The following is a 13,205-nucleotide window of genomic DNA, read 5'->3' on the forward strand; positions in this document are numbered from 1 at the left end:
CCGACATCATTGCTTCTGGGAGTTTGTAGTCTTCGGGATCCAGCGCACACAGTACGCTCTTTTCCCCTTTAAAATTTTGTCTCCGGTCAGTGAGTGCAGCTTCTTCTTTTTTGGATGACAGAGGAGATTGAGAAATCTACAATTGAGAAACACAATTTTGTCTTTGTGAGAAAAGGAATAGAAACGGTCTGTAAGTATAGATTTAGTGACGGTGTGGAGTGAGTGCTGTATCCTGTTTGTTAGCGATGTTTAAGCATATACCCGAGGTACATAAGGTTGTTGTCTAGTTCTCTCAGCCGTGGGAGCTTGCTACAGGGAAAGTGGCGGAAGCCGTGGTACCTGCATGAAATGCAAGGTTGCTTGGTTTGTTCGGGTCCTTGTTTGTAGAGTGCCTTGCATGGAGTAAACACTTGGGCAAAGCTTTCTTAAATTGAACTGAACTCTGCCTCAACTAACTGTTCCAGGCAAGAATCCCACATTTTTTTTAGAATTAGATTCTCAACAGAAGGAGCTTCTTGTTTATCATTTGTTAATATTAGTTTACGTTCTGCAAAGATATATTGATGAGCAGGGCTTTTAGAGGTAAGAAAAAGGCATATAGGAACTGGCCTGGGTTGAAATGACCTGCAGATATTCACAAAGTAGTGTTTTCCCATGTCCAGTATGTTAACTTGCACACTCCCAGAATGGAGGAAGGGCTTTGTGTTCATTTTTAACACTTTATTTTGCAGGCAGTGTGGAATTGTAGAAGCAGAATCAAAGTAGGAGGTAGGAGATGTTTGCTATGGTTGGCTACTTCATAGCCAAGTGCCCCTGAGCAGTTGCCCAGACCTTTAGGTCTTGGGTTTCTCATCTTTCAAATGAATGAATTGATCCAGATGAAGCTGCTTTTTGGTTTTATGATTTTCTGAATTGTGAGAATAAATAAGCAAAGCTTCTTTCTCATTGTTTCTGGTTCTGGACAAAGTAGATCCCTAGCCATTTTCCTGTGGGTGTCCCATTATCTGTCTCCAGGCCTTTTGCACCCTTGTCTCCGTTTCCAAGCACCTTTCAAGATGCCCCTCAAAGGCCACCTTTTCTACAGACCTGCCTATCCTGATTTCCTTGGATTGCCAGTGTTTCCCTTCCCGTTTCTTTGTATTTATTTTGTATATGTTTGCTCTGCAAACATGTATTTATATATATCCTTATATTTTGTATTTATATTTGCTTCCACGTATACTTGTGTACATATTGTATACATAGAATATAAGATTCTGAAGGGTAGGACTGTTTCATTTTTGTCTCTTTCCTTAGCACGTGGGACTTAGTACACAAGTAAATGCTTATTGAATGAATAAAGCTGAATATAAGTATTAGCAACCTGTTTTTAGATGACTTATTAAAGAAGTCAGTGGAATTTACTGAAGAAACAATATATTTTAATTTCCCTTCAGTATATGTAAAATTAAATCCATTAGGAGCCTTTTTTTTCTTATTCTTTTCTCATCCTTGTGGTACTGTAGCCCCCTTAATTGCTGTCTCACTTATTTAAGCAAATCATTTTAAAGATCTGGATTTCATTAAAGAATGAATTTGTTTTTTGTTCCCAAAACAAGTTTTCCATTTTGCTGTGGTTTTAGAATATGAATGGATTAATTTAATGGACAGGTAGATTCAGATGATAGTGAAACCTTAATGCTTTGACCTTATTTTTTTAAATTACCATGAAAAGGAAGTATATTACATTTGGAGAGAATGTGTGTTCCATTGAAAATTAGTGGGATGAAAGGTTATTCCAGTGCTCAGAAAGTTTAGGGCACATGGATTTTATGAGAGGGAGAAAGGTGAATGGCTTTTCTGTCATCAGAATGGTTACTTGTAAGGTGCTTTTTTAATGGATTTCATGTTGCTGCTCTCAGTAGAATGCTCAAGTACTTTGGCAGGATAAGAAGTTGGTGTAGATAAAGTTTCAGGTTATATATATTGTTCATTTTCAATGAATACAGCTCAGTACTTCCAATCTCAAATGATTTTTGATTCAGACTGTGGTTGAGGCATTCGAATAGGACTTTAGTGGGAAAGTAAAAGATACACATTTATGGTTTTGGCCTTCTTTGTATTTAATATGAATAGTAGTGGGTAGAATGAATATCATGAGATCGTGATTTAGAGTTTGAAGGTCTCTTGGGCCATTGCTGTTATTTGACAGATGAGGAAATTGAGGCTCATTAAAATTAGGGACTTGCTCAAGGTCAGATTTAGCCACCTTTCTTTTTAAACCATGTGTCAAATTATTTAACACTATGTCAATGTAGCTTTTTTTCAGATTTATATTCAAACCCTTTCCAACTTGGTAGGATCTGCAAAAGCTTGTGTGCTCGTAGGCATAGAGAACTCCTCCCCACTCCCCCACCCCCACCTTTTTTTTTTTTTTTTTTTTTTGAAAACCCCTCAGAGTAGTTCTGTGTCCCTGAAACCTAACTTTAAAAAAATACATATTTTGATAATTATATTTTATTTAATAGATTTGGTCTTCTTTGTAATCCTATGTACATTTTGTTTTATGCATTTCTAAACCTTATTCTGAGGAGTCCAATGCACACAAAAGGTCAGACTATGACTGAGGTGTTAGAATAGGAATTTTGTGGAAGAGCAAAAGAAATGCTCTTATTTGAGGGGGAGGGGGGGCTATTTGCATCTTATTATGGCAAATAGCAGTAGTTGCTTCGATTTGCTTATAAGGAAACATTAACCAAAAATATTGAGGTCATCTGGACCTAGATAAATTTGGTTGTAAGATGTTAGAATCATTCTGTTAAAGATCTATTTAGCCTAGTATTTAATCTATCCCTTAGACCAAAGAAACTGTCTATATTAAATTCTTATGCAAACTATTCAATTGCTTGTATTTCTTGAGTTTTGGACCTTATAGTAAAAAGAATATCTGCTTGGGGGGAGGGAGGGTGATGGTCTGGTTTTACATTTTACCATTTACATTATTTTGTATTTAAATGAAATACCTTTTCTCATACTGTGGAGTGGTCTTGATTTGGTCATTGTTTAGTTGGTTTTCAGTTATGTCCAATTCTCTGTGACCCTATTTGGGATTTTCTTGGCAAAGACGTTGGAGTGGTTTGCCATTTCCTTCTCTAGTTCATTTTACAGATGAGAAAACTGAGGCAAATAAGGTCTTTATAATTAACATAAAATCATGAACTTTATTCTATTCTCATTTTCATACAGAGATGCGCAGAGATACACATTTTTAAAATTGGTTTTGGTGTTATAAAAATGCATTTTTTATAACAGGGATATGAAGCAGGGAGTTTAAAACATTTTTCTCTTTTTTTATTGCTTTCTTTTAAAATTAAAAATACTGAATTTAAAACATACATACAAAAAGATTTCCATATACAGAGCAGAACATAAAAAGAGGATTCTGTAAGAAACCATAATCTCCATTTTATTCTTTGTACTTTAAAACAAATAAATGTATATATTTGTGTGTGTGTATGTAATAAATTTCACATGTTACTTTTCAAACCATCTTACTTCTGAATAAACTTCTATTTTTGTGCGTTGTAAAAAAAAATTTAGTAGCCATTTGGATGGGGCATCACTATTGCTGGCCAATCTTTCTCCCAAACCCTTGCTTCTATTAAAAACTAAAAGAAAGAAAAAGAAAACCTTATCTAATAAATATAATAAAGCAAAATGCATTTACTCAGTCCCATGACAGAAATTTGTTTCTGCCCCTTCTGTCCATCACTTCTCAGTCTAGAGGGAGGTAATGAACATGCTTTATCCCAAAATGGATTATAAGTTTGATAAGAATTTTTAAGGCTGTTTTTCTTTACATTGTTGCTGTTCTTTTATATGTTGTTCTGGTTCACTTCATTCTTAATATTTTTAATGTCAAGGATTCCCTGAAATGGTTTCTTTCCACATTTCCTATGGCACAATAATACCCATGACATTCATATGTTGCAATTTGTTTAGCCATTATTCAGTTGTGTATCATGCAGTTTGGAATGTCTTGTTTCGATTCTGGTTCTTTTCTGCCCCCATCTCCCTTTTAATCCCATCTTCAGGATAAGGAAGTTTTTTTTTTTTTTTTTTTTTGACTATTGCCACCCATAATAATAATAATGATACCAATGGTATTATTCCCTATAATTCCTTAGCCACATTACCTACCTCGTCCCAACTTGTTTCCTTTTTGAGTTGGTGTAGTTCTATAACAATGTGTGTTCAGTCCTTCTTTGTGCATTTCAGATAAAAATGAAGTTCATCTGATGCCTTCTCCCTAAAACATTTCAAGTGGATTTGTTTCTTGTATATTGATATTGCAAGTAAATACTAAAGTGAAGCCTTTTTCTTTTTTCTTTTCCATTTATCCAATTAAAAAACAGATCCTATGTTATGCCATTAAAAGGAATGAAGACTCTTGTGTTTGAAGGTACTGATTTGAGAGCAGGGGAAAATTCCTTAGTACTGTGGGGGTTATTTTCCCCCATAGTAGATTATCACTTGATATTTTCCATATTAGAAGTTAAAACTGATAATTAAAAAAAATTATTCATTGAAAATAAGTTAATTACATAATCTTTTCATGAAGAATAACTTAAAAAATTTTTAATAGCTTTTTATTTACAAGTTATATATATGGGTAATTTTACAGCATTGACAATTGCCGAACCTTTTGTTCCAAGTTTTCCCCTCCTCCCCACCCCGTCCCCTAGAGGATGACCAGTAGATGTTAAATATATTAAAGTATAAATTAGATACACAATAAGTATACATGACCAAACCGTTAAAGAATAACTTTTCCAAAACAAATGTTTTAGTGAGAAGAATGGCACGTTTTTCATAGTTTTACAAATTTCTTGAAGTCCTCTTGACTTAAGTCACTTGAATTTTTCTATATGCTTTTGCATTCATTCAGTAGCAGTGTATTCTTTTGGTTGAAGCATGTGAAGGAAATAGCCTCCCATGTAGCTGAAAAAGAGACATTTTATAGGCAAAAGATAACTTAGTTTTTGTGAAAATAGTTTTGACCTTCCTCATGCTGCCTTGAAAGGGTCTCAGGACCCCCATATTTGGAGAACTGCTGCCTTAGAGCAATGGCTATATGCTGGAAGCAGCAGTTTAATGTTGAGTGTGGTTTTTGGAAATCCCCAAAAGGCAATTTAAGCAGAAAATTTAAAGGAATCTTAGTGAAATAGAACAATATATATAATTTATAATAGTGTTTGTATTTTCAGCCAATTGTTATTAGACGTAGTATTCATTTGTATGCAAAGTATCTTGTGTTCATCATAGAATTCTACAAAACAAAAATCAAATGTGCACTAGCAATATTTATTGACTTGTACAGGTGATGATGGGGATTGTCGTTTCAAAATAAAAGAAAAAAAATTGGTGTCATTCCTGGTCCTATTGATTAGTAAATCCTGTACTGTATAAATTATGACTAGAAATTTTTTTTTTTGAACCCAGTTTATTCTAGTATTTTCTTCCAGCTTTCCTCTCCCCTCTACAGATATTTTCAGGATTGCCATTTGTGCTACTTTGGTTACTCTTTTTCTTTTGTAAGATTATCATTACAGATAAACATCTAATATATTAACTGATATCAAGTCAGATCATATCATTGAGTTAATGTTTCCTGGAAAAGTTGACCTTTAGATATGTCTTTTATTTTTAGAATTGCCTAGAGTGCCATGCCAAGTTTATGGTTCTTGGCTGCTGTGAATACTTTGAAGCCTATGGTTGGTTCCACAGAAAATAGATCTCATCTTTACTGACATATCCTTTGTATTTCTCCTCTCTCATCCACCAGACTCAAAGATAATCCCCTTCAGGCTCATTTTTTTCTCATAACAATATAATATGGACTAGATATCTCCATATGTATTTTAGGTGGCAGCGTATGGCCTCAGTCAAACTGAGATCCTTTGAAGACCTTAACTTAAGAAGGCCAAGATTTCCCACTGCATCCAGGGGCATCTCCAGTTGCCCTGATCAATGTCTTGCCTCTGGAACCACATGAGTATGGAGGAATGAGTGAAGCTGGTGACTTTGCACAGCCCTCCCTCATTTAACTCCAATTTCTTTACGAGTCATGGCCATCACCTCCTTGAGATCATGGTCCTTTTTAGGTAGTAACTAGCAGCAGTATTGAGCATGATATCATTTGAACTTGACTTGATAATCTCCTTTTTCTAGTGAATTCTGAATGAGACTTAAATGTGAGGCATCTAGTTGCATGTAGAACAGTGGTGGGAGCTAATCTACTACTACATACCTCCCAACTTTGGCTGTGTTGAACGCCAAAGAGAGATATAGAAAGCATCAAATGAGATGGAGCTACTCTCTTTAAAAAGCATACAACCTAATGGGGCTACAATTTCTAACCAATTGTAATTTCAAATGAGAAATGTGGGCTCAATAAAGTACTTGGAGAGTTTGAAAAAGAAAGACTTCCTTTTGGCTGGGATCATGAGGGAAAGTATTATTTAGGGAGGAGGAAACACTGGAGTGAGCACTTCATTCAGGAGGATTTTTGTTATTGGAAAATGGAGGGTTATTCCACGTATATGTGGAATAGTGGGACCAAAGGCAAAGATGGAGATGTTACTGCTCCCTTTCTATCACTTTTAAGGTTTTCATACCAGCTCTGAGAGGCAAGGAGTAAAAATGTTTTCCCATTTTACAGATGAGGAAACTAAATCAAAGAGGTGGAGTGCTTTGCTGGGGGACGCAGAACAATTGCCAAGATTGGAATTCTAGACCTAGGTTTGATGTTCTCTCCAGGATACCACAATGCCATTTTGTAAGCTCATAGAAAGAATCTGGAGCTGGAAGAGACTTTGAAAATAATCTGGTGTGAGTTTTCTCTTTGTACAGATGGGAAAACAGATCCCATTGATTTGGCCAAGTCACACCGGTAGTAAAAGGGGTAGGATAGGATTCTAACTCAAGTCTGCTGGCTCTGAATCCAGTTATTTTTGTGTTTTGAGAAATGGTGAATAAATCCCTATGACTGGTATTAGTTCAACTAAGGGCAGCTAGATGGACAGAGTCTCTAGCCTCAAGTTGGGAAGACTCTTTTTTTCTTATTTCAAATATAAATTCCAACAGCTGTGAGACCCTGAGTAATCACTTCATCCTGTTTGCCTCAGTTTCCTCATCTGTAAAATGAACTGGAGAAAGAGTGGCAAACCATGCCAGTATCTTTGCCAAAAAAACCCCAGTGAAATATGCCTGAAACAACTCAGTAATTTCAACTAATCAATATAACTTTAACTTATTCTATCTTTTAGTTTAGAGTACAAAAGAAATATAGATAAGCCTTTTATCAGAGGGCTTACATCTATAAATTCACAGACATTTTATCAAAGGACAGGAATACGTTTTAATTTCTGTTCTGTTTCCATGATAATTTCTTGCTGCTGATTATCTGAGTATCTTCTTTTGCAAGAGTTATAGATGGGCCTTGTGTTATATCTTTATGCGTTCCTGAAAAGTTGTATGTTGAGATGATTTTAAAATTGTATTATATTTCATATGTAATATTCAAAGCAAACATTAGTAAATAAATGGTCAAAACATGTAAACTATGTCAACGAAAATCTCGATTTAAGCTATTTCTATTTTTATTAAATTGGCAGAAATTTTTTTTTAAAATATCAAAATATAAAGCCCCAACACATTAGGAGCATGACATTGGAAAAGTTTGGATTTTCAAATTTTTTTGTTTTGTTGTTTATTTTGTTGTATATTACCTTCATTTCTGAAATCTTTTCCTACTCAATGGTCCATTCTTGATTTAAGAAAAGAATAAAAAAAAAAGGAGAGAGAAGACATATGGTTTAGCAAAAATAATTAACATAGAGACCAAATCTGACAATACCTACGGTGTTCTATAGGCATAGTCTCCTTCCTTTGCAAAGAAAAGGACATCATCTCTTCATTGTAGTTAGATTTGCTCATTCAGTTTCCAATTTTTAATTCTTTCCATTAAGGTAGCACGGGGACTTCATGGATAGAGTGTCTGATTTGGCCAACTCCAATCCAGCCTTAGAAGTGTGTCCCTGAATAAGATCAGATATTAAGCACTTTCTATGTGCTAGGCACTGTGCAGATCATACAAGGAAAGGTAAAGAGCAGTTCCCTGCTTTAAAAAACAGTCTAATGGAGGAAAGAACATGCAAACAACTATTTGCGAACAAAGTATACACAGGATGAATTGGAAATAACCAATCTGGGGGGGGAGGCACTGAGATTGGGAATGGTTTTTGGCAGAAAAGAAACCAGGAAAAGGAAACAGAAAGCTTTAAGAGGTGAGATGGAGGAAGCAGGATAAATAATATTCCAGGCTTGGGGCATGGCCAGGGAAAATGCCTGGAGGTGAGAGATGGGATGTCAAGGGAATGGAACTTCAAAAAAGATTATTGGGATGGCCTAAAGAAGTGAAGGGGACCAATGAGCCTTGGGCAACACCTACGGAAAGGTGAAGGATCTAATAGAGGTCTTAGATAGGTGAATACCATGTCATGGAAAAGAGGAGCAGAGAGGATCAAGGATAGTCAAGCCAGAGGATAGATTCAGGGAAAGGGCTGCTTTAAGAACCAGGAAGAAGTACAGCCAAGTAAATATCATCCTGTTTTCCTCGTTTATAAAATAAAAGAGTAGACTACAAATAGAAGAGAGAAGGCAGTTGAAAGAAGCAGCTGAGAGGAGGTGTATCTTGTTTCATTTGATCTGCCAAACAGTGTAATGTGAGGTTAGAAAGGTTGACTTAATTGTTCCATTGACCAGAAAGGATGATAGGACTAACCTACATCACTGCTGAATAGAAATAGAGCTGAGACTTGAACCCAGATCACTTGTCTTAGTGCCACCCCTAACTGTGGTAGTTGTCATATTAAGCATTTTCTGTTTGGCCTAAGTCACTGTCATGCAGGGTCTCATTTTAGGTTCCCCAGTCACCAATAGTACAACTTTGGCATTTGAATTTAATAGTTTAAATTTAAAAATTCTAAATGCATTGTGCTCTTTGTAGGTGCCAAAGGAGGGAAACAGATTATACAAAAACATGTATTTTGTTTCGGAATATGTTTTGTAACTGATTTAACTGATCAGAAATTACTTAAAACAAAACAAAACAAACCACATTGAGAAGATTTATTCTAAGAGCTAAAAAATATTCTAGCTTCCTTGTTCATATCTTCTATACCCCTAACATAGATACACATCCTTATGTTACCTTAAAATCCCAGAGTAGAAATAGATTTCCTCTTAAGTTTTTCAGGGTCACTTGATTCAGATTGAGGAGATAGGTTTTTTTTTGTTGTTGTTGTTGTTTAAACTGAGGTAATATGATCAAACATTGAAAACTAAGAGTCCCATACCAGCCTTTTTTAAAAAAAGGAAAAAAAAATTAGTTTATTGCAAAAGAAAAACTAATTATTTATAGCAGTTTATCTTGATAGCTTCAATTTAGTAAAATTTTTTGGATTTTACAGAGAATTCACTTAGAATAAAACTGCTTGCCCTCATTTTCTGGAGCCCAAACTAGAACGAGGTCAGGAGAGGTGATCTAGTTTTGGGTCCTAACTTGGCCTGTAAGGACTTTGGGAGATTAGGTTATTTGGGAGTTCTTAGCTTGGTATCTCTATGAATTTAAAAAAAAATTGTCCTTACAATTCTATGTGTCCTATGCATTTAAAAAACATTCTGAGAAGCTTTGCCTGACTGCTCTAAGAGGCCAATGACATAATAAACATTCTGAAGCCCTGTAGAGTATGGTTCATTCTTAGTCTGCTTTACTTAAGAGGCTTATCTCTGAACTTCCCCCTCTTAAGGCCATCCATAACTTCCTTGCTGGATTGTTTTCTCCTCTAGTTTACTTATAAGAAAATTTGACTATGCCATACAAGCATCAAAATGTTATTTTAATTAATCTCCTTGTACTGTGCTATTGTTAAAGTGTGCCAATGCTGCTTTTAGTAGGTGTTTACAACTAGCTTAACTTTATTTATTTATTTTATTAAAGCTTTTTATTTACAAAGCATATGCATGGGTAATTTTTCAACATTGACCCTTGCAAAATCTTCTGTTCCAAAATTTCCCCTCCTTCCCTTTTCCCCCTCCCCTAGCTGGCAGGTAGTCCAATACATGTTAAATATGTTAAATATATATGTTAAATCCAATATTTATATAGTTATCTTGTTGCACAAGAAAAATCAGATCAAGAAGGAGGGAAAAACACTGAGAAAGAAAACAAAATGCAAGCAAACAACAACAGAGTGAAAATGCTGTTTGCACATCCCATAGTCCTCTCTCTGGGTGTAGATGGTTCTCTTCATTACAAGACCATTGGAATTGGTCTGAATCATCTCATTGTTGAAGAGAGTCATGTCCATCAGAATTGATCATGGAATAGTCTTGTTGTTGTGTACAATGATCTCTTGGTTTCTGCTCACTTCACTCAGCATCAGTTGATATAGTCTCTCCAGGTCTCTCTGAAATCATCTTGCTGGTCGTTTCTTACAGAACAATAATATGGACATTCATATACCATAATTTATTCAGCCATTCTCTAGTTGACGGGCATCCATATACTCAGCTTTCAGTTTCTTGCCACTACAAAAAGGGCTGCCACAAACAATTTTTTTTAATTATAGCTTTTTATTTACAAGGTATATGCATGGGTAATTTTTCATAAACATTTTTTACAACTAATTTAAAACAATGCCATTTATCTAGTTGGCTGCTGTAAGAATAAATTAACTCAGATAATAATATTTAACATGATGGTAGCAAAATCGTTTTTGTAATGGAGGACTCTGTAGTAATAACAATCCAAATTTTATGATTTCATAAACTTTTAAAGTAGCAATTTAAAATAAGTGATATTGGTAATTTTAAAAAAATGCTATCATTTTGTACTGATTTGTCATGTTCCAATAGATCTTTCTCATGTAACAAATATAATTAAGCAAACCAAAACACACAGGCCATCTCTGCTCCTTTTTGTACCTTAGGTCTTTACCCTCACTCTTGGGACGTCATGGTTGGTCACTGCATTGATTCGATTTTGAAATCCTTCAGTGTTTTCCTTTACATTATCTTGTGACTTGTTCTTTTCTGCTTATTTCCCTCTGTTACTAGTTCATAGAAGTCTCTTCCATTTCTCCGAATTCTTAATATTTCTCATTTCTTATTGTGCATTATATGGCAGTACATTCAGAGATTACATTTTCTGGGGCCATTCACCACTTGAGAGCTGCATATTTTCTTTCCAATTCTCTGCTACTGCCAAGAAAATGCTGCTACAAATATATTTGTGTCTTTTGTCATCTTTGTCAAACTGATCAATGGCATGTGATAAAACCTCAGAGTTGTTTTAATTAACACTTCCCTTATTAGCGATTTGTAATTTAAAAAAAAGTTTTTAATTGGTTAGACTTTTTCTCTTTGCATGTTTAGACTATTTAGAAGTGAAACTTGTTTTTAAATATTTAAATCAGATCTTTATGTACCTTGGATAACAAGTTTTCCTAAAGGGATTTACTGCAAATATTATTCCTAATTAGCTGCTTTTCTTTTCAATTATGGCTATATTCATTTTGTTCTTAACCAAACCTTTTCAATTTCATGTAATTAAAATTTTCTATTTTATCTTTTTTGATCATTTAACCCTAGTTTAATTTAGAATTCTCTCCCTAACATATGTAATTGCATCTCATTTAGTTTTTAAATGATTGTGACTCTTTATAATTAAATAATGTATCCATTTGAAATTTTAGATCAGGTATCCATATGTGGCATGTATTGTAAGTTCTGCTAGATTTCTCACCAGTTTTTGTCTAATAGGGAGGTTATACCCCAGTAATTGGTGGTCTTGAGCTTATTAATCACTGGGTTGCTGTGTTTGATTGCTTCTGGTCTTACTTACCTAGATTTATCAACTCTTTTTTGACTTAAACTAAATAGTTTTTGTGATTAGTGAAATCTGGCAATGTTAAACTCTTCTTTTCACTCTTAAAAATTTTTTTTTCAAAATTTTTTTTCTTTTGTTTCTCTATTTGAATTATATTATTTGCCTAATCCTATAAAGTGATTTCTTGGTGTAATGTTAAATCTATAAGTAAATTTAGGCAGTAGTATAGTAGATTTTGTTAATGTGGCACAACTGTGAACAATTAATATTTAAAACTTTTGTAGAGTTTTAAAAATATTTTATGTGATTTTAATTTTGAAAAAACAATAAAGTTCACCTCTATATATTCACCTTTAATCATCTGTATTACCCCCATCAGTAACCTAATGGCAACTGTAGAGTGTTTTTTACGTCAGATTCTGAATATATCTTAGTAGATTCATTCCCAGATATTTTATGCATGTTCAATTTTTCTGTGTCCTCATTAATATTTTTTTCCTTGTCTTATCTATTGAAAGGTGATTTTTTTTGTTTTGGTGTGGAGTATTTTGTATTCTGTTCTTTTATTGAAGTAGTTAATTGTTTTGATTAATTTGATTAATTTTTTCATTAAGCCTCTCATTTTCTAAATAAATGATCATACAATATCTACAAAGAGATACAGGCAGTCTTTTAACTTTTGTAGGTATAACATTACTAGAAAACAGCTTGGAAAAAAATCCATAAATGTTGGTACATTGAACCTATGGGAAATAGGAGCTTTGCTTCCCGTGACCACACAAACTGTAATCTTTTGCTAGACATTGTCAAAAAAAAATGTTTTTCTGCATAGTTTTTTATAACACAACATTAATTCTGGTAATAGACACTTTTCCTAACATAGTAACTGAAATAACTCATAAAATGCAGTACACAAAATAAATTAGTACATGTAAATAATTCTTGCCATTAATTCCCTAAAAAAGATAATTAATTTCAGAGAATATTCACTTTTTATACCACATGAAATCTATAATGCTATAAATACTGTATAGTAAATAAGATACTTAAAACTTAAAACATTTTTAAATCTGAAACTTACCTTCTACTTTGTCAGATTGTAGCATAAGGTTATTGTACTGTACACTGTCGTCTGCCTTGGCTACTCTCTGAAAACCAAGGGACAGGTCACTGAGGCCTTTATTGTTGATGATGTGTACATCCTAGACCAGCTTCAACATCACTTCTGACCTGCCATTCTCTTCATGGTAGATGGCATTGGAGATGGTAAAGG

The 13,205-nt window shown here is 34.2% G+C and overlaps 1 protein-coding gene across 1 annotated transcript in view; it reads left to right on the forward strand.

Annotated features, from left to right (window-relative positions):
* The window catches only part of NCOR1 (nuclear receptor corepressor 1), a 174,184-nt gene that overhangs the window by 760 nt on the left and 160,219 nt on the right, over positions 1-13,205 (forward strand).

Source organism: Antechinus flavipes, chromosome 4 (genome assembly GCF_016432865.1).
Source record: "Antechinus flavipes isolate AdamAnt ecotype Samford, QLD, Australia chromosome 4, AdamAnt_v2, whole genome shotgun sequence".
Taxonomy (NCBI): domain Eukaryota; kingdom Metazoa; phylum Chordata; class Mammalia; order Dasyuromorphia; family Dasyuridae; genus Antechinus; species Antechinus flavipes.